At 38.0% G+C, this 24,987-nt stretch overlaps 1 protein-coding gene, 1 long non-coding RNA gene and 2 pseudogenes across 6 annotated transcripts in view; 3 read left to right on the top strand and 1 right to left on the bottom strand.

Annotated features, from left to right (window-relative positions):
• Positions 1-24,987, top strand: part of C6H15orf41 (chromosome 6 C15orf41 homolog) — a 232,561-nt gene that overhangs the window by 17,767 nt on the left and 189,807 nt on the right. The window lies entirely within an intron of this gene.
• LOC115835489 lies at positions 10,983-24,334 on the bottom strand. The gene is made up of 3 exons (XR_004030477.1): positions 24,264-24,334; positions 11,502-11,508; positions 10,983-10,997 (listed from the first exon to the last, which is right to left on the bottom strand). It is a non-coding gene; the product is annotated as an uncharacterized LOC115835489 (long non-coding RNA).
• Positions 18,296-18,975, top strand: LOC105739862 (annotated as a pseudogene).
• Positions 22,034-23,993, top strand: LOC105739965 (annotated as a pseudogene).

Raw genomic sequence — 24,987 nt, 5'->3', positions numbered from 1 at the left:
ATAATATAATATAATATAATATAATATAATATAAAATAATATGATGATATAAAGTATTTTTAAGGTTTTGCCTACTGTACCTAGAAGGAGAATTGTTTTAAAACATGAATTTCTCATCAAATATTTTATTTTCAAATACCTCCACTGATTTGTCATAAAAGAAATTACACCTTAGTGAACATCAGGAAAAAACCTGCTCCTGTTATAGTACCTGAACACCTATTGAATATTCTGCCCAAATAATTGGTTGAAACAACAAATAGTTGAGGAGAGTGCCAGAGAGTCTAATGGAAAGAACTTCTACTCTTTTAATCGAGCCTGCAAAATATATTCCTGACTGATCAGCTCTGAAGCGCTGAGGTTTGATGATTGGAATGGCAGGAAACCATGCTTTCAGGACATAACGAATTGACGAGGCCATCCATCATTTGTTAGCATACGCTGAAAACGTGGGCTATGTGTGCAGAGGGCTGTGATTTAGTAAATACTTGGGAGATGAATAGAGCTTACACACAAGGGAAGATATTGCTGTCCTTCAGCAGCCTGAGACCCAGGCGCCTGCTGAGAAGGCCATCTGACGGCACATCGTCAGTAACTGGCCTGTCACAGTCAGCGGTGCCCACCGACCATTGCCAGTATATTAAATGCATTTTTAATATCTGCTTCAGTAGATTTAATGAAGAAAATTTAGTTTCCATACTCCGAGCACTGCTTCCTCAAGTATTCTAAAGAATGAACTCCTTGCCTACACAAAAAAGAGGGAAGACCATGCTGGCAGCTAGGAGAGTTGATTGAAAAGGAAACTCAAACAAAATAATTGCTAACAAAAAATATATTTAGTAGAGTCAGTATCTTGTTGATGTGAAAAAAAAAAAAACAACTCATTTTTTTTTTTAAAGAAGTTTTGGATGAATTTTTTAGCCCCTAATTCCCTTTTCTCACAAGCCCTCTCCCTAGGAGGATTCGACCTGCTGGCAAAGGAATATAAAGGGGGGGGAATATTATGGTTTGGCATAATTTGCTAAATTTATGGATAGAAAGACTCCATTTTAAATTACTTTGTGTTTTGATATACTACTGTTTGATTCTTAGGATTTTTGCATGAAGATATAAAGTGGAGTTTTTCTTAGTTACTTCCAAATTTTTGAATATTGAACTTTACTTGTAAAGTTATTAATTAAGGTAGTAATTTTTGCCTGGTATGCAGAACAGTTCAAAATTAATGTAAAAAAAATTAGTTGCCAACTTGATATAAAGTGCTCTAATATATTTCTTATGCTGTAATGTTTCTTTAAAAATTATAATTTTTAAATGTTCTATTTTCAAATTCAGGCAAAGTGTGTAGATTCATTCTTTTTAATGAGTTTCAATGCTGACATTATTTACTACAAAACAGCAAGACAACCAATTAGATATAGTTGCAAACATGCACTTTAAACACCTCTTTAAAAAAAACAAAGAACAAAAAACAACAGCAAAAATAACAACCCAGAATATGCTCTCATGTTCACAGAAGAAGAAGCTACGGAATGGGACCTATAAATCTGATTCCTGCATGTGTCAAAACAGTAATGTATTAAATGCATATTATTATAAAAATTTAAGACATGTCTTAAACACACTTAAATTTTTATAACACATGGCAATATTAAATAATACATTTCCTTGTTAGCATCTGTTTGCCGTCATTGTTGGCAAGACCTATGATTTATTGCTTAAATTAATGACCAAGACCATTTTGGACCTGATATATGCCCCTAAGCTTATTACATCACTAAATAAAATAAAATGTATGTGCCTGTGACAGAGTTATTTTTATAATTGTTTATCCCTTTAAGTGCCCTATTCAGTGATTCACTGAAAGGTTCATAATGGTTGGCTTGTAACCAGAAAATAATCTCAGAAAGGTGAAATACATTTCTTGTTTAGAAATAAAATGCCAGAGTGATGGTGATGATAGGGGTCCCAGCAAGAATTTGTAATGCTCAAACTCGTTTTTTTCTCAATGCTCTCAATGACCTTTTACTGAATTTTTTGATACATAACCTCTCTACCACCATCCCAACTCTTAAAGCTATCTGTTAATGCTGGCACTCACTTTCATATAAACCCTGCATTATGACTAAAGTGGTTTTTTGCTCAGACATAAAGCTGTAAGGGTTAAATTATTCTGTACTTAGGATTTTCCAGGTACCATTATCACCATGCATTAAACTGAGCAAGATTATTTTCCTATTTTTCGTTCTTTTCTTTTGGGAGATTGGAACTTTACTGTTTTTTATATTGAACTGTGTTTGACTTCATCGTCTTTATCTTTCCTTTCTGAGGGTGCAGTATGATAGAACCTTCAGTATTTTTACAATAACCTGTTATTCATCTAAAGTCACTCTGCTGCCTGACTTGCAATACAATGTTATATGGCTTTGTGGTTTCTTTGCTCCACATGAAGTATCTCATTGACTGTCAGTTCTCCTGTCATCTGATGTTAAGGTCAAGTTTTTGAGAAGCTGATGCCTTGCTTCTGGATTGTAGTATCTACACCTTGAAACATATGGAGCTTCTTTGGGAACCTGAGAGTGTTTTTTGTGAGAAGATTATTATTTTGTACATATTTGGGAACAATTCTCATTGATTTTATCACTCATAAATGGACATAAAACTTATTATTATTATTATTATTATTTTGAGACCGGTTCTCACTCTGTTGCCCAGGCTGGAGTGCAGTGGTGCAATCTCAGCTCACTGCAGCCTCGACCTCCTGGGCTCAGGTGATCCTCGCACCTCAAGCTCCCAAGTAGCTGGGACTACAGGCGTGTGCCACCACACCTGGCTAATTTTTTGTATTTTTAGTAGAGATGGGGTTTTGCTATGTTGCCCAGTCTGTTCTTGAACTCCTGTACTCAAACGATCCACCCACCTCCGCCTCCCGAAGTGCTTGGATTACAGGTGTGAGCCACCACACCTGACCTGACTTAGTTATTAATTATTAGTTATTAGTTATTGTCTTGTCTTCATCTCACTTTTACTACATTTTAAAGAAAATAGTCCATTGGAAACAAAAGGTTTTTTGCTTAGTAATCTTTCCTAAGGCAGTTGATACAATAAAGTTTTTAATAGTTCTCCCAGACATGATCAGGCCAACGAGCATTCATGTTTTTTTTTGAAAAGCCCTATTGACCTTGCCTTTTGAAGCTCTCAGCTCCTCTCCCATTGCTGATCTTTTTACCGTCCTTTTCATTTCATTTTCCTTGTCCTGGAGACCTGCCCCCAGATAAAACATTTTAGGAGAAAAGTGATGAAAAAGAATCTCAAGTGTGAAGAATCTCAAGTGCCACGTCTAATCTATTTCCCTCCCTTCCTCCCTTTCTATTTTCCTCTCTCCTTCCTTCTGTCTGTCCCTCCCTTTTCCACTGTCTCCTTTCCTGCCTTTCTTTTCCCCATCTGTCCATCCCCCATCTTTTTTTTTGGTTTCTTGAATATTAGCTTTAGTGAGTTTGTTTTTGTTTTTGTTTTGTTTTGTTTTTGTTTTTGTTTTGCTTTGGCCATTGTAGTTACTTTTACTTGTTCATTTGGAATGTATGCATTTCTCTCTTTTGCTTTCTATTTGAATTAATTGTGAGATCCTTTGGATGGGAGCTGTGTGCTTTGCTGTGATTTGATCTTCCAGCTGTATGCTGTATTGCCTAGCATTGTAGTGTTCTTTTATGCATTCAGTGAATTCTTGCTAACTTTCTGATGTGGGCCCATGCTTATTTTTATGATCTCTTTTGAGGAGATGACGACTTTGAAGCATACTTGTTTTTTTTTTTTTTTTTTTTTTTTTTTTTGGGAGGGGGGCAGTACTGTTCTAACTCGTACCCTACAAAGGACTTACTATTCTTTCCTGAAATTGTTACTTAAGCTCCCACTCTCTGGGCCAAGATATTTAAGTCCTATTTAAAAATATTAAAATATTCAGTAGGCAACTAAGTGCTTAGTCTACTGTTCTACTTAACACTAAATGAAAGTAAAATATAACACAGACATGGAGCCATTTGTTATATTTTAGTATATGAAGCAATGGCTGTGTAAACCTTAACCTTGTAATTTTGTGAGTTCCACTTTATCATGTAGCTGTAAGGGTAATCAAAATAAATCACGGGAGGTGAATAAATATTTTCTAGTGCTTTCTCAGTGCTTTCAGAAGTGATGCTTGATCCATGAAATTTTAGTAAGTGTATTAAAACAATATGATGTGCACTGTGTCAGATCTGATAAATTATTCGGTATAGGACATTTATACAACATATGTTGAGCTGCTACGTGAACAGCTTAATGACTATAAATTATGTTAATCTGTCTTGCCATCTTTATATTTTGTTAAAAATTGCACTATTTGTATTATAGATATTTATATATTTGTGGGTTGGGGCAGGGATAAGAAGAAGGCATAAGAAAGGTGCAGGTCAGCTCCACGATGTTCTGACAGTGATCCAGGGCTCCTCAGCTGTGCAGTGTACATAACACAGATGTTGGGGAGTCATCTGTCAGCCATGCCTCTCCTATGGAGTTAAAGTTCTAGAGGGAAAAGAATTTGACACAGTGCTGTCACTGTTACATTTTCACAATAGAAGAGCATGCAAATATTGAACCTCCTGCTTAGCAATAGTGCCCTGTCTAATGTCTGTGCTGGTTAGAATAAAAAATCATGGGTGCATCTTGGGCTCAGAGATCTGACAAAGGTCATGCTATGTTGGGCATTTGAATTGGAAATTGTCTGGACTTAGATTTTATAAAGCTCCCACTGTTGTGTGTGGGGAGAATTTCAGCAGGGTTTTGTCTCTGGAGAGGCCTCTTAGGCCCTTTTCTGTCCTATGAATGAATTTAGATGTGAGGGTTACTCCTGCCTTAAAACTGTTAAGTTCATTTTGCATACATCCCTAGAGAGAAAAACTGGCAGATGCTTTTGTCTTGGAAGTGTTTAAAAGAAAACTGCAGAGCAGGAACAAGAGAGAAAAGGGGCCCTGTGTGGAGTCCCAGAACATTTTGGAAATGGCCAATATGCAGTTTTCATCAGTATGAAGGCGGGGTGCAATATGGTGCCTGTAGTTCACGAGGGAATATGAATGTTGATTAAGCATACTCCCAGGCTTTGAAATTCTGAAAGCAGTGTCAGAATAATGGATGTTGAGCAAATGTCAAGCATTTGTTAATTTCTCTGTTATTTGGAGTTTATCTACCATGATCAATCAAATAAACTAGTGCTTCTCTCTTGTGGCATGTGTCATTGATATGGTGATTAGGTGGCTAGAGAGACCTTCTGCTTTTTTTCCAGGTAACAGATTATAAACGAGTAGACAGAGCTTTTCAGTTAAAGATTTGTTTATGGCTTGGTTTAGTAGAAATTTGTATATTAACTGAATACTTTGGTGGCAATGTAAAAATCCGTGGCCACATGTCAAAGACATAAATTCTGGGACCATTTATACCGGGAGAACTAGTAGTGGAGGCATGTTTTCCATCAAAGTATAGTTTTCAGTAGTTTATGAAACTTTGATGTAAAACTAGACAAAAGAAATGGATCCTACGTGAATTCTTACCTTAATATTTGTAGATAACTTTCCAATCCATTTTTATGTCTTTTTTCCTATTTCAATGGTTAATTCTAAGTTAGTGATTGACTTTTATTTGTGAGTGACAGTAAATTTGTTTCATGTGATTCAACATAATTTCTATTATTTTTAGGAAGTACTGCTACAGTGTTTTGATGTCCCAAGTAGGGGTATCAAGAAAAAAAAAAAAGTGAAAGGTTCCTTTCAGAGTTTATTTAACTGTGGATTATTATGCAGTGCTAACATTCTGCAGTGTGAGGAGTTGGTTCCCTTTTAGAATGTGAATGACTTTACCAACTGGGATTTCATTAGTTGTTGAGACTAGGTACCATGTGTAACTGTCCTACCCTTCAGCACGGGGTAACTTGGACTGAAAAGGGGTCTTTATGTGAAATTTTAGTGGCTGGAATCAAGGTAAATTTGTGATTGGAGATTTGGCCTTTTTCTATACCCCATTTTCTTTTTGTAATCTTAGGCTTGTAGCTTGCATAATTCAGATGGAGACTAGTGTAATACTTACCACCCTTGACCATGTCCAACAGGTACCTCTGTGGTCTTTGGCATGGATATATTTGCAAAACTGGACCTACTGAGGTGATCTGTCACCTATTATTAAACCTCATGAACTTTTTTTTCAGGGGATTCACAACTGAGCAGCCACAGGGCATTGTAAAACCCCAGAGAACTACTTGTGTGATTTCTGGAGCTCTTTGGTTTTCTCAGTCTGCCATGAGGTCACAAATATGGCAGTTTCCAAAGCAGAACATTTTTAGCTTCCTCTTCAAGCTAAGCTGCTTTATCTTAACTGTCTACATTAGACCTTTTCTTTTGGCCTTCTCTGGGACTGGAATTCCTAACTGTATGAGTAAAATCCTCGTGTCCTGCCTGGCACACAGTGCTAGTGAGCTCTACCATTGTACTGCCTCCAGCATCATAAAAATAGACAGCAGTGCTGATTGACTTTTCTAGGCTGCTCTCTGAAAATTCGTCATGAACATGACATGATCATAGCATCGCCGAATCATTAACTTGCACCATACAGCAAAACACTCAGGGTTTTATCGACAGCAGCTCTCAATTTTTTTTTTTGTATTCATAGCGATAAAGCTACTATTATTCCTAATTGGGATTAGGAAGACATGAAAAATCTTGTTAGGGTGTTGAAAAATTATTATGTAACAGTAAGAGGGAAAGAGTTTGAATTTCACTTACTGTCGATTCTTAAGCATATGTGCTCAGGGTGAACGCTTTCAGCCACTCCAGTGGAAGGGGCTGATGGTTTTGGTTGGTGGTGTGCCCTGTGCCTGCCAGGCTATCAGGGCCTGCGTCTTATCTTCTACTTAACTCTTCTGATGTCCTCCAATAACCAAACTTTTATTTTCCCTCACATGTATTGCAACTATAAATTAATGGCTCACAGTTTTAAAAGTGCTATAAAGAGTACTATTTCCTACTGGGGACACATTGTAATGATAGCAAAAATACTTTTGGGACTTCTCTTTTGGCAAGTATTTTTAGAGTGTGTGGCGCAGTGTCTTTGGTACTTTTGAGAATGGAGACAAAAGGCATCATTAAGTTTGAAAAATAAGGGGGCTGATGTTACTAGGTGACCATAAATTCTAGAGACGTAATTATTTTGCCTGTGTGTTATAATTCAGTAACAATAAATCCTTTATTGTATTTATCTGTGTTTCTAGATGTGGTGGCCACCCTGTATTTTGGCGATATGTGAGATTGTGCAACTGGTAAAGTGGTTCTAAAGTGATTCTTAAAGATAAGTTGGGCCGGGCATGGTGGCTCACGCCTGTAATCCCAGCACTTTGGGAGGCCCAGGCGGACAGATCACGAGGTCAGGAGATTGAGGCTCAATCGAGCCATCCTGGCTAACACGGTGAAACCCCGTCTCTACTAAAAAAAAAATATACAAAAAATTAGCCGGGCGTGGTGGCGGGTACCTGTAGTCCCAGCTACTTGGGAGGCTGAGGCAGGAGAATGGCGTGAACCCGGGAGGTGGAGCTTGCAGTGAGCCGAGATCGTGCCTCTGCACTCCAGCCTGAGTGACAGAGAGAGACTCCGTCTCAAAAAAAAAAAAAAAAAAAAAAAAGAAAGGTAAGTTGTGTTTTTGAGCCATGGCAGCGTCATTGGTGCTAAATACACAAATCACACTCCTCTAGGATTATTACTTTGGCCAAAGATAATGTGAGTGAATTAGTTCCTTCTTTTAGCTGAAAAAGTTTATTTTGTTACTTTATGCTTGTACTTAGTAAGTACAGACTCTCCTTCCTTAACTGTTAGCCCTTATTTTGTGCCCACCTTTTTTCTGTGCTCCCCAAATGTAGACTAATTACTCAGAGGCTAAAGACACATTCCCTTTAACTAACCTGTTTCCGTTACCTGTCTCTCTGGTGGTTGTTTATAAGGCAGACTTCTTAGAGGAAGAAGAAAAGTAAAGGGTTAGATAATCTAACTAGGCAGTTAATCCTTGAAAACCAGAGTGGTAGCTCAATTTAGGATTTTCAGTTACGTTTTAAGCATTTCTTATTTGCATAGAAAGAAAAACTATAGTAATTTTTGAATTTTATCCTATAGCTTACAAAGCATTTTCATAAAACTTTCTCCTTTTTCTGGTGGTACTGGTGGAGGGGGTTGGAGATCCTTATTTAGGCCTCTATTTGGGATAGAGTTTGAAATAGGATGAAACTTATTTGCTATTTATTTTTATTTTCTTCCTGTGTTTCTTTCTGTATCATATAAGCTCCTATTCTCCTATTTTTTTTTTTTTTTTTTTTTTTTTTTTTGAGACGGAGTCTCGCTCTGTCGCCCAGGCTGGAGTGCAGTGGCGCGATATTCTCCTATTATATCATTGAAACTCATGCTTTTTCTCAGAATAAAGAGGTAAAATTCTTCCTTGTCTTTGGAAGGGACTTATACTTACTGTAGAGTTGGAAGAATCACTACAAAAGGCTAAGTAAAACGGAGATAGAACCCTAAAAAAAGTTATTGTCCATTTATTTAGCACAGTTTCTGTGGTAGGGAGGCAACATTAAACATTATTTTAAAAACTGCATTTGTGAGATATTAATAGATGCCTTGGTTTGCTGCAAATTGATTAAACTTTTTTTGGTAATATTTAAATCATAGAGCTAGGACTTTAAGTAACTAAGTGTAGGTAAACACTATTTGATGATCAGTAATTATATATATGGTTTTAAAGCTGTTTCAACAAAATGTTATTGGAAGACAGATTTTCTGCTACAAATGTTAAAACCTTCGGAATATGTGGGGCTGAAAGGACTAGTTCGGGTGTGATCTGTAACTTGGGCAGCTTGCCTTCTGCTTCAATGCTTGGTTCCACCCTGAAGAGGGAAGTTACACACCACTATGTGCACTTGACACATGCAAATGCTAAATACAGTAGCAGCATGAGGTCTCTGTCATTAACAGTAATTTATGTAATGAAAGCCACCTGGCTTTTTTTTTTATAATTAATTGCTTGTAAATAATAAATTTAAGTGTAATTTATGGTTTTCTAAATTTGATTACCATGTAGACCCAACAGCAAACCTAAAAAAATTATCAATTCCATAATGTTCTTCTATGACTTTTAAAAGGTACACACACACACACACACACACACACACACACACACACACACACACATTTTAAAGTAAACATCAGATGAAAATACTTCTGGGGAGCAATAAGAATGTAATCAAGTCCTGCTGGTTTTATTCAAGTTGGAATGCTAATTTTGAAATAGTTTCATTACTTTAAGTTTTATATTATTATTTTAGCTGACCTTTTAAAAGTATTTCCACATATAATTAATACACTCAGAAGAAAGTATACCTACTTAACAGTAATATAGTAAAACTCCTTTAAAAAAAGCTTTTTCCCTATTTTGTAAAATTCCAATTATGTTTTCAAAGGAATTTATATATCAAGAAAAAGCACCTAAGCATATACGATGATATTTAACATATTGTGGTGATAATAAGAGGCTCTTTGCCTAATAGATTTACCAAGCACAATATCTTAGTTTAAGATGGCTGTACGGTATTTCTTTTTGTTTATGTGGCCACATATATAAGCTGCCAAAGAATTGTGTTTTCTGATGTAGAAAATATCTAAGATTCACATGGTTTAAAGAGAAAGGGGGATTTAGACCCTTGTCCTCTGAGCTTCTCTTTCATTAAAAAAGAAAGGAAAGATGGAAGTAAGGAAGGACATAATTTATGGCTTTATGTTTAAGATTTAAGTACTGTTTAATGACAGTTATATCAGACTTTCTCAAACTTTGAATCTGATTTCTTAAATTCATGCCTCTTTCCGAAATGCATTTCTTTTAAATATCTATATTATTGTTTTGTACTAAAGCAGTGAAATCACTATCGTCAGTGTGTATAATACTTTTGTAAAGGATTAACAGATTAAAGGAGAATTTGCGTAGCTTTGACCTACAAATTTATAAACTGCAAAGACTTTTCTCCATATGTGACTAGCAGCATTTTTATTTCACCATGATTTAGTAAAGTTTATATAAATCAATAATGCTGTTTTTGTAACTTGTATTTTTTTTTTAAATCTGGAATTCTCTTTGTTCTTTGTAGAAACTCAACTAGATTATGAAAAACTTAGTTCTGTTAAATAGCAAAATTGCATGTTGACTCCTTGCAAGATTGAGAGAGTCAAGTGATGAGGTTTCCGTGTTAGCTGGAATTGTCTATAAAGAATAAAAATTTTGGCTTCTATGTGTAGTCAGGGTGTGACCACCATCCATCACCTCAATAGCAGACATCAGATTTGTTCATCACTTGGTTTCCAAGGTCTAATAATCCCTCAAGAATTTAGAATGTTGTTGACTGTCCCCATTTACATCAGTGAAGGCTTTGCAACAGGTGCAGCTGTGTATACTAATTGCAGGGTGTGCCTAATCTGTCCAGAAGGGAGAGTACCTCCAAATTTGGTATCTCAAAGAGTGGAGTGACCTTTTAAAGTCTCAGAATGAGAATTGCCAACAATTCCAACAGGCTAATTATACCCACAAGGAGTTGTGAAGTGCTTTTAAGTTTTCCTGTACACCTAAAAGTTCAGTGAACGGCTTGAAGTCATTAACATATGACAGATGCACTCCCTTTTCAAGAGCTTTTATGATAAGTTTTGATTGTAGAAGTGGGAATTTGACCTATAGCTTATCACTTGCTTCATTAGCATGCTTGAGGACAGGGAGTTTTTTTTTTTTTGTTTTTTGTTTTGACATGAGTGTTATCTTACTCATGTTCCAGAATTCCATCTGCCTGCTTCTCTCTGCTGATAGGAAGTCACAGCAGATAACCTTGATGCTGGTTTTTTAAAAGCATCATGCATTGTGTAGTGTTACATATATTTTATATATAAATATATAGACTATGAATATGTTTCTGAGCATGGGTCTTTCAAAGTTTTGATTCATTATTTTAGATATACTGCCTCCCATGTGATTTCTGTTCTTTTTCATGGAAAAGGAAGAAATACACTTTTTGGCTTATAAAGATGACTGAAAGTCCGACTTCTACATTTCCACAAAGCTGACCACTTCTTGAAGTGAATGAGAATAAGGGAATTGAAGTTTGGGACTCTGCACACACATGGAGGAAAGTATGCTTCCCAAAGAATGAACGAATGCTAGAGGTGTACCCATAAAGAGATGTGGAAATGAGGCTTAGAAGGATTTCATGCGGTAAACTCTGTGACTGCAGCACTTAAATGAAATTGTTTTTTATTATCTGGCTGAAAAATCATCCAAAATAAGCCATACAGGATGAAGGCTAAAGAGCTTCTGGGTAAAAACAGTCTTGGATAATTTAATTTTCTCCCACAGCAGCTCTGTATTTACCTGCTTATAATGTCTGTTTCAATTCCTTAAAATACTGTATACCTAAACTTTATTTTAAAATGTTTTCTGTTAAATTAAAATCTCTGTTTATAGAAGTCACTATTCCCTTAACCTCTAAGGGGGTTATGTAAATTTTATATTCCCTAAGGGCACAGTCATATTTAGCGTGTTCCTGTCAATTACCAGCAAGCTCTTTTTGTACAATTAGGGGGTGGTTAATTTACTCTAGTAAGGTTGCCACCTGTCTAGGGATTAACCCAAACAGGTTGGAAGTCACAGAGAGACTTTTGAATTGGGGTTTAAAGCAGTAGGAGTCGATTTATTAACTCTCTGCTACCATTTTGGTGGCATTTTCTGGGTTGATCAGTGGTACTTGTGACAGAAGGTGTTTTCTGGGTCCCTATGTTTGTGAGGTTGGAAGAGTACGTTGTTAAAATTTTAAGTGTCACTGGAAATCTGTGAACAGTAGGTGTAATCGTGCCTGGTACCCATGAAAATGAACTGGAAAGATCTTTCACTCCTCTCCATTGTTTCCAGTCTTATAATATCTTATCAAATTGTTGGATCAGTGGGAAGTGGCATCCTTAAATAATGTGGATAGTTTGAAGACCAGGATTGTGTTCAGTGGAAATAACATCTTATCTGGTGTGTCAGGAAAATAAAACATGAAATACATTGATGATGCAGTTCACAGGAGAATACGAGGAGGTAATTTTACAGTATTTAAAATAAGCTGTGAGAAATACACAATTTATTAGTTTAAAGAAACATGCCTTAAGTTTTCTGATACAATATGTAAAATAAAATAGCTTACTTCATATGACCTAATATGCATTCAATCTGGAGCCTTGTTCCACTAGAAGCATGCCCACAATCATGACTGACTTCTTTGAGATCTGTGTGTGTGTCTCTCTTTCCCTCCCTCCCTTCCTCCCCCTTAACTTCCTTTTATTCCTTCTTCTGTCTTTCCTTCATTCCAATTTAAAATTAAGTGTATTGTATGTTATATAAGTATTCTTTTTTCAATTATAACCTGTTATGGATATACAATTCACATACTGTAACATTCACCCTTTTTAAGTGTACAATTCAATGACTTTTAGTATATTCACAAACTTGTGCATCCGTCACCATTATCTAATTACAGAATATTTTACGACGCCAAAAAGAAACCCAGTACCCATCAGGCATGGCTCCCCATTCTCACACTGGCTCAGCTCAGTCCTAGGCGATCACTAATCTAGCTGTTTCTATTGATTTGCCTATCTGGACATTTTGTATAATTTATATTATACAATATGACTAGCTTTAACTTAACGTAATGTTTTTGGGATTCATTCGTGTTGTCTCATTCTTTCTTATTGCTGAAAAATCCATTGTAGGAATATACTACCTTTTGTTTATCCTTTCATTAGTTTGTAGACATTTGGTTGTTTCCCTTTTTGGGCTACTATGATTAAATGCTTCTGTGAACATTAATGTATAAATTTTTGTGTTGACATGTTTTTGTTTCTCTTGGATAGATACCTTGGAGCAGAATTTCTGGGTCATATGGTTTAACATTTTGAGGAACCATAAAACTAGTTTTCAAAGTGGCTGCATCGTTTTACGTTTCTCCATAGGAATGTATGAGGGTTTTAATTTCTCAGAATCATCAATAACACTTGTGTATTGTGTCCTTTTGATTATATTCCTGGTGGGTATGAAGTGGTATCTCACTGTGGTTTTGATTTCTATTTCCTCAATGACTAATGACGTTGGCAATCTTTTTATGTGTTTATTGGCTGTTTGTATGTCTTCTTTGAAGAAATGTCTATCCACATTCTTTGTTCATTTTCTAATTGGGTTGTCATTTTATTATTGAGCTGTAAGAGTTATTTGCATATTCTAGATGCAAGCCTTATATATGTGATTTGCAAGTATTTTTTTCTAGTCTGTTGGTTCTCTTTTTTATTTATGGTATCCTTGAGTTATTCTTTTTTAAGGATCTTACTTCCAGAAGGAAGGTACAGAAGATCAATATAGAGATATCTGTAACCTTTCTATGAGGAAAATTTTATCACTCTTTAGTGAAGTTCTTATTGTTCAATACACTGTTTTGGTAAAAGTTTTTCTTTAAACAGTATGTTAAATTAAAAAAGAAAACTTGGCAAGCAATCTCCTGAATCTCCAGAATATAACTTTAAAAGTTAGGCATGCTTTTAATATTTTCCCTTTTCACTTTGCCTTTTAAAGTTATACACAAATATATATACTTAAAGTTTTACACAAATATCTCTGTGTGTGTGTGTGTGTGTGTGTATGTATATGTATTTTTTTTTTTTTTTTAAGACAGAGTCTTGGGCTCTCTTGCCTAGGCTGGAGTGCAGTGACGTGATCATGGTTTACCGCAACCTCAACCTCACACGCTGAGGTGATGCTCCTGCCTCAGCCTCCTGAGTATCCTGGGACCACAGGTGTGCAACCACTATGCCTGGCCTAGTTTTTAAAATTATTTTTACAGATGGGGGTCTCCCTTTGTTATCCAGGCTGGTCATAAACTCCTGTTCTCAAGGGATCCTCCTACCTTGGCCTCCCAAAGGGTTGGGATTATAGGCGTGAGCCACCGCACCTGGCTTATTGTATCTTGATCATATCATCTAAGTTGACAATTTGTTAGGAGTGATGTTAGTAAAGTGCTAAAGATAAAAACTTGTATAAATCAGTAAAAATATTACTTAAAAAATAACTATAATTGTAAAGAATCAGGGATCTATCAACTTAAAATGAAAAAAACGTAAAGGGCTGGGTGTGGTGGTTCACACCTGTAATCCCAGCACTTTAAAGGGGAGACCGAGACAGGAGGATTGCTTGAAGCCAGGAGTTTGAGAAAAAACTTAAACTCAGTTCTATTGCTTTTACAAAGTGATTAACCAGATATGGTTTATGAAATGTATTTCTTTAGCTGAATGCTGGGAAGAGACCATCATCTTTCCTGGGCTAGAGGATACTGGCCTGGGGATCCAGATCAGGTAGGAGGTCTGGCTTCCAAAGCCAGTTTTGCTGCAGTGCTAAGAGCATGGCCCTGGGCAAGTCACTTACTGTCTTGGAGCTCCACTTTGTCCATGTGGATAGAAAGAGCTCCTGTTTTTCACACAGGATGTGTTCAGCTTTTAAGAAGGATGTAGTGCCAGGATAATGCCCTGCCAATCTGGAGGCTGGTGTTTTAGTAAAGCTGTGAAAAGAAAACTTTCTACAGTCTGAGAGAGAAAAGATGAGAGCTTCTCCCTTGTACAGCTCTGTGTGACCACATGCTTTAGCTCTCTGACATATCAAAGTAGGGCATGTACCTTAGGAGCTCCTCTGGCTGAATATTATCTCAGAGGTCTCAAAGACTGGCTATCTTGCTAAAGTAGTTTATCAGCAAAATATGAGAAAGGGTTCACAAACTATAATATAGGAAATATTTAATCAGTAAGTAGGTATTTGCATTAAAAACAAAACAGATGACAGCTGCATCAAAGCACAGGGATAATTGCATGTTGAACTGATATTCGACTAAAGCAAGGGGCATGTGGGAAGTCACTTCAAATTGTGGTGTTGTAGAGAAGTACCTAATTGCTTGTTCCTCTTGTCACTTTGCTTCTTTTAAGTGACTTAAGCAAGGTAGATTCTTAAATTGTGCCTTTATAAATCTTTTTAGTTGCGTAATGTGAAAATTGTTAATGTATGATTATCTAGACTTAGTTGTGTAGTACATCATCTTCTTTGGATAGTTAATGAGATGTTGGCTTTTGTGCCATTTATCTTGGGAAAAAAAGAATAGCTTTCTTTCACATCCACTTCTTTTGCCACACTTTATCTTTGATTTGGATGGGTTTATATATAACTGCGTGTGCGTATGTGGGTGTGTATTTTTGTTTGCTTTATGTGTAAGCGATAATAAGAATATACGAATCTAGTTCTCAGCTAGATTCTATTTGCGTAAACAAAGGTGGATACCTGCCCTCTGCAATGGCTACTGCCTTAAGAAAATTAAGTGTCCACAGAATTGGTGACCTGTTTTTAAGAGAACCTGTAACATCTTTCTAAATGAAAAATCATTCCAGCAATATTTAATATTGGCAATTTTCTTCTGTCTGCTTTTAGAACTTATCGGCCAGCCAGGTCAGACATTATTAAAGTTCAAGGGGTCCAGTGGGAAGAGTAATGGTTTTGTGCTACTATGAATTTTAAGTGTTGCCATTTTCAGGTGTTATAGCATCTGTTCTCACATGCCACTAAAAATGTATAGAAGTTTTAGACCAAATTCCGGGTCAGGGTTACAAGAGTGATGATGCTTCTGACTCATTCTCTTAGCGTTATGTTACCCAAATTATCTGCATAACATTCTGTAGTAAGATCCTTTTTAACAAGTTATTTGAAAGAACTTATTATAACAAGGCTTTTTTGGGAGAGGCCTTAGCATTTCTTGGCAATTTGTTTAGGTACAGTTGGAGAATCTGGTTCTGACTGTACTGGGTAGCTATTGACAATACTCAGATAGACCGTAGGGAGTCCTTTAGTTCTGAGAATAACTGTGTTTTCTACTTACCAGAAGCAATGCCTTTTGAATATAAAAGTCTTGGGGAGGCTGAGTCCTGTGCCACATACTCTTTTGAGAGTCCACTCTCCAGCACATGGAAATTGTCAACAAACAGGTACTTGATAAATATTTGTTGAAATTCTGAATAAGTGAACTAACCACCTATTTGAAGAGGCTTCCAAATGTGTAGCTATTTAATGTACATTGGTGGGTTTAATGAAATGAAGAGAGACTGAGAAGGAAACTTATACAAAATTATCATGGGTTGGTTGAGTGAATCTAGGTATACCTGCATCTCTTTTGAAATGAAATGAAATGAAATGTCCATACCTCATAAAATCAGCTGCTTTTAAAATTTTCTTAGTATAATCATTATCTTGAAAGAGAATAGGAGAAAGAAAGTTTGTGTTTTGGGAATCAAATACTTTATTCCTAAAGTTGGTAAATATTTTGCTAAATGGAATTGATCGTGTCTTGAACTAAAAACATCAGCAAGGCATTTGCCTTTTATCAAATGAATATCAAGTTGTTTTTTTGGTGGTATCTCTAGCCCTACACTCTGTTACTCACCAACGGTGTTTGTAAAATGAAGTTCATAATTATTAGAGATAACTCTTAGAGGAATAACATATAGTAGGAATTTAAAATGGCTTAAATTTACTGAGTAAGTAAAGTGAATGAAGACAACTTTTAGCCGTGGTACATTGTTCAGAATTATAGTAGTTTCATTTATGATTGTTGAGTTCACTTGGATAGAGTGCTGTTCCCATGATAGAAAATGTAGTTTTCCCCAGGTGTCTGTTTTCTCATTCTTCTAATGTGGTAGAATCCTCCCGTTTTGACCAGAACATGACTTCCAAGAACAGAGGCGTCCTTTTATCTTTCATGGCCATGGGACTGAGTTCTGGCTATTGCAGAGTAAGCATAAGTTTCATGTGGCAGCTTAGTTTTATGTGGAGCCTTCCCTAAGAGACAGCCCTTGTCTCTCTTCTTCAAGATCCTTTCTCAGTCTTGCTGTCTGGAATGCACATGCCACAGTCTTAACTGTGGGCTGATAGAATGGTGAGCTGACAGGAGCCTGGGTCCCAAGGACTTCCTAGAGCAAAATTGCTGTGGTGGAAGAGACAAATCTTACTGGGAAAGACAAACATTTCTGTACTGTATAATCCATAGTTATTTGGGATTGTATTTTCTATCCCTTGTAACCGAACATCACCCCATCTATTAGAGATAGATGGGCTGGGTTTTATCAGATTGGATTCCTAGGATATGAGATCAGAGTGAGGCTGCATGAGACCAAGTTTGTCACCATATTCAGAGCCGTTTTAAAGCGTGTGCCTTACTGATTGCTGGTGAGTCATGTAGCCTTTTAGTAAGCTTGGCGTGTTATGATGCTGAGCGTCTTTACTTCCCTGGTTCTGGATTTGGTCTGACTATGTCAGGACTTGTATATGGCTTTTACAGATTTCCTGCAATGACTAGTCTGCATTATCTTCCTGGATGTTGTAAAGATAGAGAGTTGGGTTAAGGAGTGGTTACTGATTATATAATCAACAGGTCACAGTGCTCTTTTTAGGCATCATTATTTTTAGTCTGGACATGAACATCTTTTCCCTAAGAAAACGTTTCCATCAATCTCACTATTTGTTGATATCTCTTAAAAAGGTAACAGTTGGTTGCTTGAATTTTGTGATATTGTAGCCATTATCAAAATGAAAGCAGAGGCCAAAACATACTAGGTTTTTGTTCTGTATTTGATATAGCCAAAATTTCTAAGATTAAAAATTAATTAGCAGCACACACTTATTCTTCTTGTGAAGCTTAAAATCACTAATCATTAGGTACCACGGTGTTTGGAAGCAAAACATCTCCTTTAGCAATGGCATCTCTGTTATATGTTCACATGTTGTCTCAATGCATGTTCATTCGCTGTGTCTGTGAGTTGCAATGTTTTTACATTTTCCCTTAAAATGGATGTGTGTGTTTGGTATGTGGGTGTGGGTGTTAGGGAATGAGAGGAGGAGGGTCATTCTTCACTAAGTCATCACTTGGCTGATATGTGCAAGTCACTGTGCTAAATATTGATGATGTAAAGTTAAAAAGCATTCCCTGTCTTAAAGAACTCAGTTTTGGAGAGGAGGCTGCAACACTGAGTGGAGGAGGCAGGAAGTGGAGCGTGAGCAGTAGCTAGGTGGGCACCATGGCTTGGGATCACCACCATCGAGGCGGTGAAGCGCAAGATCCAGGTTCTGCAGCAGCAGGCAGATGATGCAGAGGAGTGAGCTGAGTGCCTCCGGCGAGAAGTTGAGGGAGAAAGGCGTGCCCGGGAACAGGCCGAGGCTGAGGTGGCCTCCTTGAACCGTAGGATCCAGCTGATTGAAAAGGAGCTGGACCACGCTCAGGAGCGCCTGGCCACTGCCCTGCAAAAGCTGGAAGAAGCGGAAAAAGCTGCTGATGAGAGTGAGAGAGGTATGAAGGTTATTGAAAACCAGGCCTTAAAAGATGAAGAAAAGATGGAACTCCAGGAAATCCAACTCAAAGAAGCTAAGCACATTGCAGAAGAGGCAGATAGGAAGTATGAAGAGGTGGCTCGTAAGTTGCTGATCATTGAAGGAGACTTGGAATGCACAGAGGAATGAGCTGAGCTGGCAGAGTCCCGTTGCTGAGAGATGGATGAGCAGATTAGACTGATGGACCAAAGTGCTGCTGAAGGAAAGTACTCTCAAAAAGAAGACAAATATGAGGAAGAGATCAAGATTCTACCGATAAACTCAAGGAGAGACCCGTGCTGAGTTTGCTGAGAGATCTGTAGCCAAGCTGGAAATGACTTGGAAGATAAACTGAAATGCACCAAAGAGGTACACTTCTGTACACAGAGGATGCTGGACCAGACTCTGCTGACCTGAATGAGCTGTAGAATGCCCAGTCCCACCCTGCTGCTGCTCCTCCCTCTGACCCTGACTCCACCTGAGGCCGGCCTGCCTGAAGCTGACCTTTAACTGAGGGCCGATCTTTAACTGGAAGGCTGCTTTCTCCTTTCACCGCCCCCTTCGCCCCTGTGTCTTTTTCGCCAAACTGTCTCTGCCTCTTCCCAGAGATTCCAGCTGGGCGAGAGGCTGAGCACCTTTGGAAACAACATTTAAGGGAATGTGAGCACAATGCATAGTGTCTTTAAAAAGCATGTTGTGATGCACACATTCTGTAATTACCTTTTTTGTTGTTTTGTAGCAACCATTTGTAAAACATTCCAAATAATTCCACAGCCCTGAAGCAGCAATCTAATCCCTTTCTCACTTTTGGAAGGTGACTTTTCACCTTAATGCATATTCCCCTCTGCATAGAGGAGAGGAAAAGGTATAGGCCTGCCTTACTGAGAGCCAAACAGAGCCCAGAGAAGGACTGTACTATGGGAAGCCTCATTGCTGTCTACAAAGTACTAGCTAAACCAGAAAGGTGATTCCAGGAGAAGTTAGCCAAACAACAACAAAAACAAAAAATGTGCTGTTCAAGTTTTCAGCTTTAAGATATCTTTGGATAATGTTATTTCTATTTTATTTTTTCATTAGAAGTCACCAAATTAAGATGGTAAGACCTCTGAGACAAAATTTTTGTCCCATCTCTACCCCCTCCCAACTGCTTACAGAATGGATCCTGTCCCCCTTATGTTGAGGTGACCATTTAATTGCTTTCCTGCCTCCTTGAAAGAAAGGAAGAAGATTGTGTTTTTGCCACCGAATTAGCCATGTGAAACTCATCTCATTACCCTTTTCTGGGTTTGAAGCTGCTGTCTCTAGAAGTGCCATCTCACTGTGCTTTGTATCAGTCAGTGCTGGAGAAATCTTGAATAGCTTATATACAAAACTTTTTAAATTTTATATTATTTTGAAACTTTGCTTCTTTGGGTTTGTGGCACCCTGGCCACCCCGTCTGGCTGTGATAGCCTCTGTAGTCCATGGGCTGGCAGTTTGTTGATCTTTTAAAGTTTCTTTCCCTACCCAGTCCCCATTTTCTGGTAAGGTTTCTAGGAGGTCTGTTAGGTGTACATCCTGCAGCTTATTGGCTTAAAATGTACTCTCCTTTGATGTGGTCTCTTTGGGGCCGATTGGGAGAAAGAGAAATCAATAGTGCAACTGTTTTGATACTGAATATTGACAAGTGTCTTTTTGAAATAAAGAACCAGTCCCTCCAAAAATGAAAATAATAATAATAAAAAGAACTCAGTTTAATGGAAAAGGAAATGAAGAAAAGAATACTTCAATTAAAATTAATCTGCACAATGAAGTGTGGTCCAAAAAATAATTAAAGTTCAACATGAGACTTATTTATGGGCTCACTAAATCCAGAAATCTGAAGGGTTTCATGTACTCCTAGCCCAAAGCAATTCTATTGAGAGCCCCTGAAACAGCAGTGCGAGTCCCCGCAACAGCCAATGAAAGATTCTTCTACCTACATTTGTGAATGCTTAAAATTTAGTTTTTTAAAAACACAGTCCTTCTCAATTTCTTGTTTTGTTTTTTGGTTTGAAGTTACATGTTGTTTTTTCTCTGGTTTTCTTCTTGGGGCATTATATAATTGTCAGAATTCTGTTACAATTCAGGTTTGATGTAGTCATTTTGGAAATTCCCAGGTATCCTCCTTCATATTTTTATTCTAAAAGCAATTCTGAAGAACATTTGCCTTCACAGTGTTTCAGTTCAGTCTAACATTGGACCAGTGGGAGAATATAGCAAGAGCATCAATGGGGGAAAATGGATGTGTGCACAGAAAAACATAAGCGGCATGATGAGCCTCTTCCTTCTTCTCATTATCTGGAATTCATGTCTAATCTCTTAACCACCAGTCGGAAGGCACATCATACACATGGTGGACAGGTGAACTGGAGGAGTTGGGTCTCAGGGATTTGGAGGTGCCACGTTAAGTTTTTAGAGGCTCTATCCTTTAAGAACTGGATGCTTCTGTGTATGTTTTGGTAATTTTTTTCTAAGCCTACATTTTTCTTTTTCTTTTTTTTTGAGACAGACTTTTGCTCTTGTTGCCCAGGCTGGAGTGCAATGGCGCGATCTCTGCTCACTGCAACCACCACCTCCCAGGTTCAAGCGATTCCCCTGCCTCAGCCTCCCAAGTAGCTGGGATTACAAGCATGAGCCACCACGCCCGGCTCATTTTGTATTTTTAGTAGAGACAGAGTTTCTCCATGTTGGTCAGGCTGGTCTCGAATTCCTGACCTCAGGTGATCCACCCGCCTCGGCTTCCCAAAGTGCTGGAATAAGCCTACATTTTCTAGTCTGCATAGAGTAATATCAGCCTTGTGCAAATTCCAGTATTGTTCCAAGAATATAATGCAAGGCTGGGCACAGTGGCTCACACCTATAATCCTAGCACTTTGGGAGGCTGAGATGGGCGGATCACAAGGTCAGGAGTTCAAGACCAGCCTGACCAATATGGTGACCAATATGGTGAAACCCCGTTTCTACTAAAAATACAGAAATTAGCCAGGCATGGTGGCGCATGCCTGTAATCCCAGCTACTCAGGAGGCTGAGGCAGGAGACTCGCTTGAACCCGGGAGGCAGAGGTTGCAGTGAGCCAAGATTGTGCTACTGCACTCCAGCTTGGGTGACAGAGCAAGACTTAGTCTCAAAAAAAAAAAAAAAAAAATAGAATATAATGCAAATGAAATTGTAAAAGTATTATACCTTTTAATATTTCAGAACGAAAACTTATTTAAAAAATTTATTCTGTTGGGGCACGGGCCTGTAAGCCAGTTAGAGTTGCAGCTGTGGGAATGATTGGGCCGAGCAGAGGACGACACGTTGCTTTTCATGGAGCAGGTAATGTCTAAAGGAACTGGTTGAAATCCTAATGCCAAAGTATGGCAAGAAATTGCTCCTGGGAATACTGATGCCACCCCAGTAACTCATAGAACTGAAAGCTCTTGGCATGAAACAGCAGCCACATTGGGTGCTCATCCTGAGGTTAATGCAGAGCTCTCAGAAGATATATGTAAAGAATATGAAGTAATGTGTTCTTCATCTTGTGAAACCACAAGAAATACTACAGGCATTGAAGAATCAACTGATGGGATGATTTTAGGACCAGATCTGAGTTACTAAATATATGATGTTTCTGGAGAAAGCAATTCAGCAATTTCTACAGAAGACCTAAAAGAATGTCTAAAGAAACAATTAGAATTCTGTTTTTCATGAGAAAATTTGTCAAAGGATCTTTACTTGATATCTCAAATGGATAGTGATCAGTTCATCCCAATTTGGACAGTTGTTAACATGGAAGAAATAAAAAAATTGACCACAGACCCTGATGTAATTCTTGAAGTGTTAAGATCTTCTCCCATGGTACAAATTGATGAGAAGGGTAAAAAGTGAGACCAAGTCATAAGCGTTGTATTGTGATTCTTAGAGAGATTCCTGAAACAACACCAATAGGGGAAGTGAAAGTTTTGTTCAAATTGAAAACTGCCCCAAAGTGATAAGCTGTGAGTTTGCACACAGTAGCAGCTGGTATATCACTTTCCAGTCAGACACAGATGCACAACAGGCTTTTAAATCCTTAAGAGAAGAAGTTAAAACATTTCAGGGCAAGCCAATTATGGCAAGGATAAAAGCCATCAATACATTTTTTGCTAAGAATTGTTACTGATTAATGGATTCTAGTATCTGTAGTCAGCCCATTCAAACTCAAGCACAGTATGCCTCCCCAGTCTTCATGCAGCCTGTATATAATCCTCACCAGCAATTCTCAGTCTATAGTATTATTCCACAGTCTTGGTCTCCAAATCCTACACCTTACTTTGAAACACCACTGGCCCACTTTGCCAATGGTAGTTTTGTGAATGGCTTTAATTCACCAGGATCTTATAAAACAAATGCTGCTGCTATGAATATGGGTCGATCATTCCAAAAAAAAAATCTGAAGCCTCATTTTAGGTCATCCAGTGGTTCAGAACACTCAACAGAGGACTCTGTATCATTGGGGGATGGACAGTTGAACAGATGTAGTTCAAAAAATTTTTCAACTGAAAGCATAATCCTACAGTAACTGGGGATTAGGAGCAAACTTAACTTCAAAAGGAGACTTCCACTTTGCAGATGGAACAGAATGGGGACTATGGTAGGGGCAGGAGAACTCTTTTCAGAGGTTGAAAGATGACAATCTCAAGACCTCATCCTTTAACAGCTGAATCAAGGGCTCCAACACCAAAGTTTGACTTACTAGCCTCAAATTTTCTACCTTTACCTGGAAGTTCATCAAGAATCCCAGATAAACTCATTTTGGAGAATAGGATGTCTGATGTTGTTAAAGGTGTCTACAAAGAAAAGGATAATGAAGAGTTGAGAGTTAGTTGCCCAGTGCCTGCAGATGAGCAGACAGAATGCACTTCTGCCCAGCAACTCAATGTGAGTACCAGTTCTCCATGTGCAGCTGAGCCTCCTGCATTAAGCACAACTCGGCCAAAAAAAAGGATCTAATAAAGGATTCCTCTGTTCAGAAGGATGGTCTCAACCAGACGACTATACCAGTTTCTCCTCCAAGTACTACAAAGCCATGGAGGGCAAGTACTGCTTCACCATGTAATAGTGTAAATGCAGCTACACCGTTGCTCTACAGGAACCCTGAAAGTTAAGTTATGCTGAAGTGTGCCAGAAGCCCCCTAAAGAGCCATCTTCAGTTCTTGTGTAGCCACTATGGGAACTTCGCTCCAATATAGTGTCTCCCGCCAAAAATGAAGACAATGAAGCTCCTGAGAAGTCCCTTGAGAAACCAAATGAGAAGCCAGAAGCAAGGGCTAGTAAGGATTATTCTGGCTTCTGAGGCCATACCATTCCCAGGGGAGCAGCTGGAAAAATCAGGGAACAGAGATGCCAGTTTAATTATAGGGCTGTACCTCAGGGAGTGACGCAACGTAATGGCAAAGAGCAATATGTGCCACCCAGATTACCAAAGTAAAAAACAACAAAACTATTAAAAAACTTCTCTCTCTTCCCGTTAAACTTGAGCTGTAGCTATATTGAACTGTTTTGGAGGGGAGAGGGTAGCCAGGAAGGAAACAGGAGAAAGTACATCCTTAAATCATTATGGATTTTGGAGTTGTTAGTGATAGGATCCCAAAATTCATCTCTAATGTGATTTATAAATGCTGGAGGATCTCTATCTATCTATCTATCTATCTATCTATCTATCTATTCATCTATCTGTCTATCCATTCCATCCATCCACACACACATATAAAGTATATTTTTTCTATTTTTGTTTTTGTTTTTAATTTGCAGAGATTTGCTGCCAGGAATCAATTTTGAGGGTTCAGTTTTAGCTTAGAGGAAAAAAAAATTATACATCCTTCAGTATAGGAGATGAGGGAGTGAGAGGAAATATTTTTTGGAGAAGCATTTCTGTAAAATTAGAAATTACTTTTTAAAATCTATTTAAAGTTTGGCTTGGAGAATGCCATCTCTGACTATATGGCCTTGTACTGCAAAGCAGATTAGTGGCTGGGGTGCCTGTTGTGGGTGTGAGTGTGTACAAGAGCGATTGAAGCAAAATCTGTTGTCATGTTAGTAAATGATTTGAAAACTGAATGTAAAACTTGAGTAGATTTTGTTTTTAGTTTGAAATTGAGTCTGTCTTTTTGACCTTACTAATATTTCATTCAACAAGTTGTAAAACTGTGATTGTACTTGGACATGTGACTACTAATCAGTTTGATACTCAAGGAAAGAATGGGGGTTCTTAAAAAAATTGAAAATTTCGGCCGGGCTGGGTGGCTCACCGCCTGTAATCCCAGCACTTTGGGAGGCCGAGGTGGGCGGATCATGAGGTCAGGAGATCCAGACCATCCTGGCTAACACGATGAAAACCCGTCTCTACTAAAAATACAAAAAGTTAGCCGGGCGTGGTGGTGGGCATCTGTAGGCCCAGCCACTTGGAAGGCTGAGGCAGGAGA

This window comes from Nomascus leucogenys, chromosome 6 (genome assembly GCF_006542625.1).
Source record: "Nomascus leucogenys isolate Asia chromosome 6, Asia_NLE_v1, whole genome shotgun sequence".
Classification (NCBI taxonomy): Eukaryota; Metazoa; Chordata; class Mammalia; order Primates; family Hylobatidae; genus Nomascus; species Nomascus leucogenys.
This window is presented reverse-complemented; position numbering and strand designations above follow the sequence as displayed.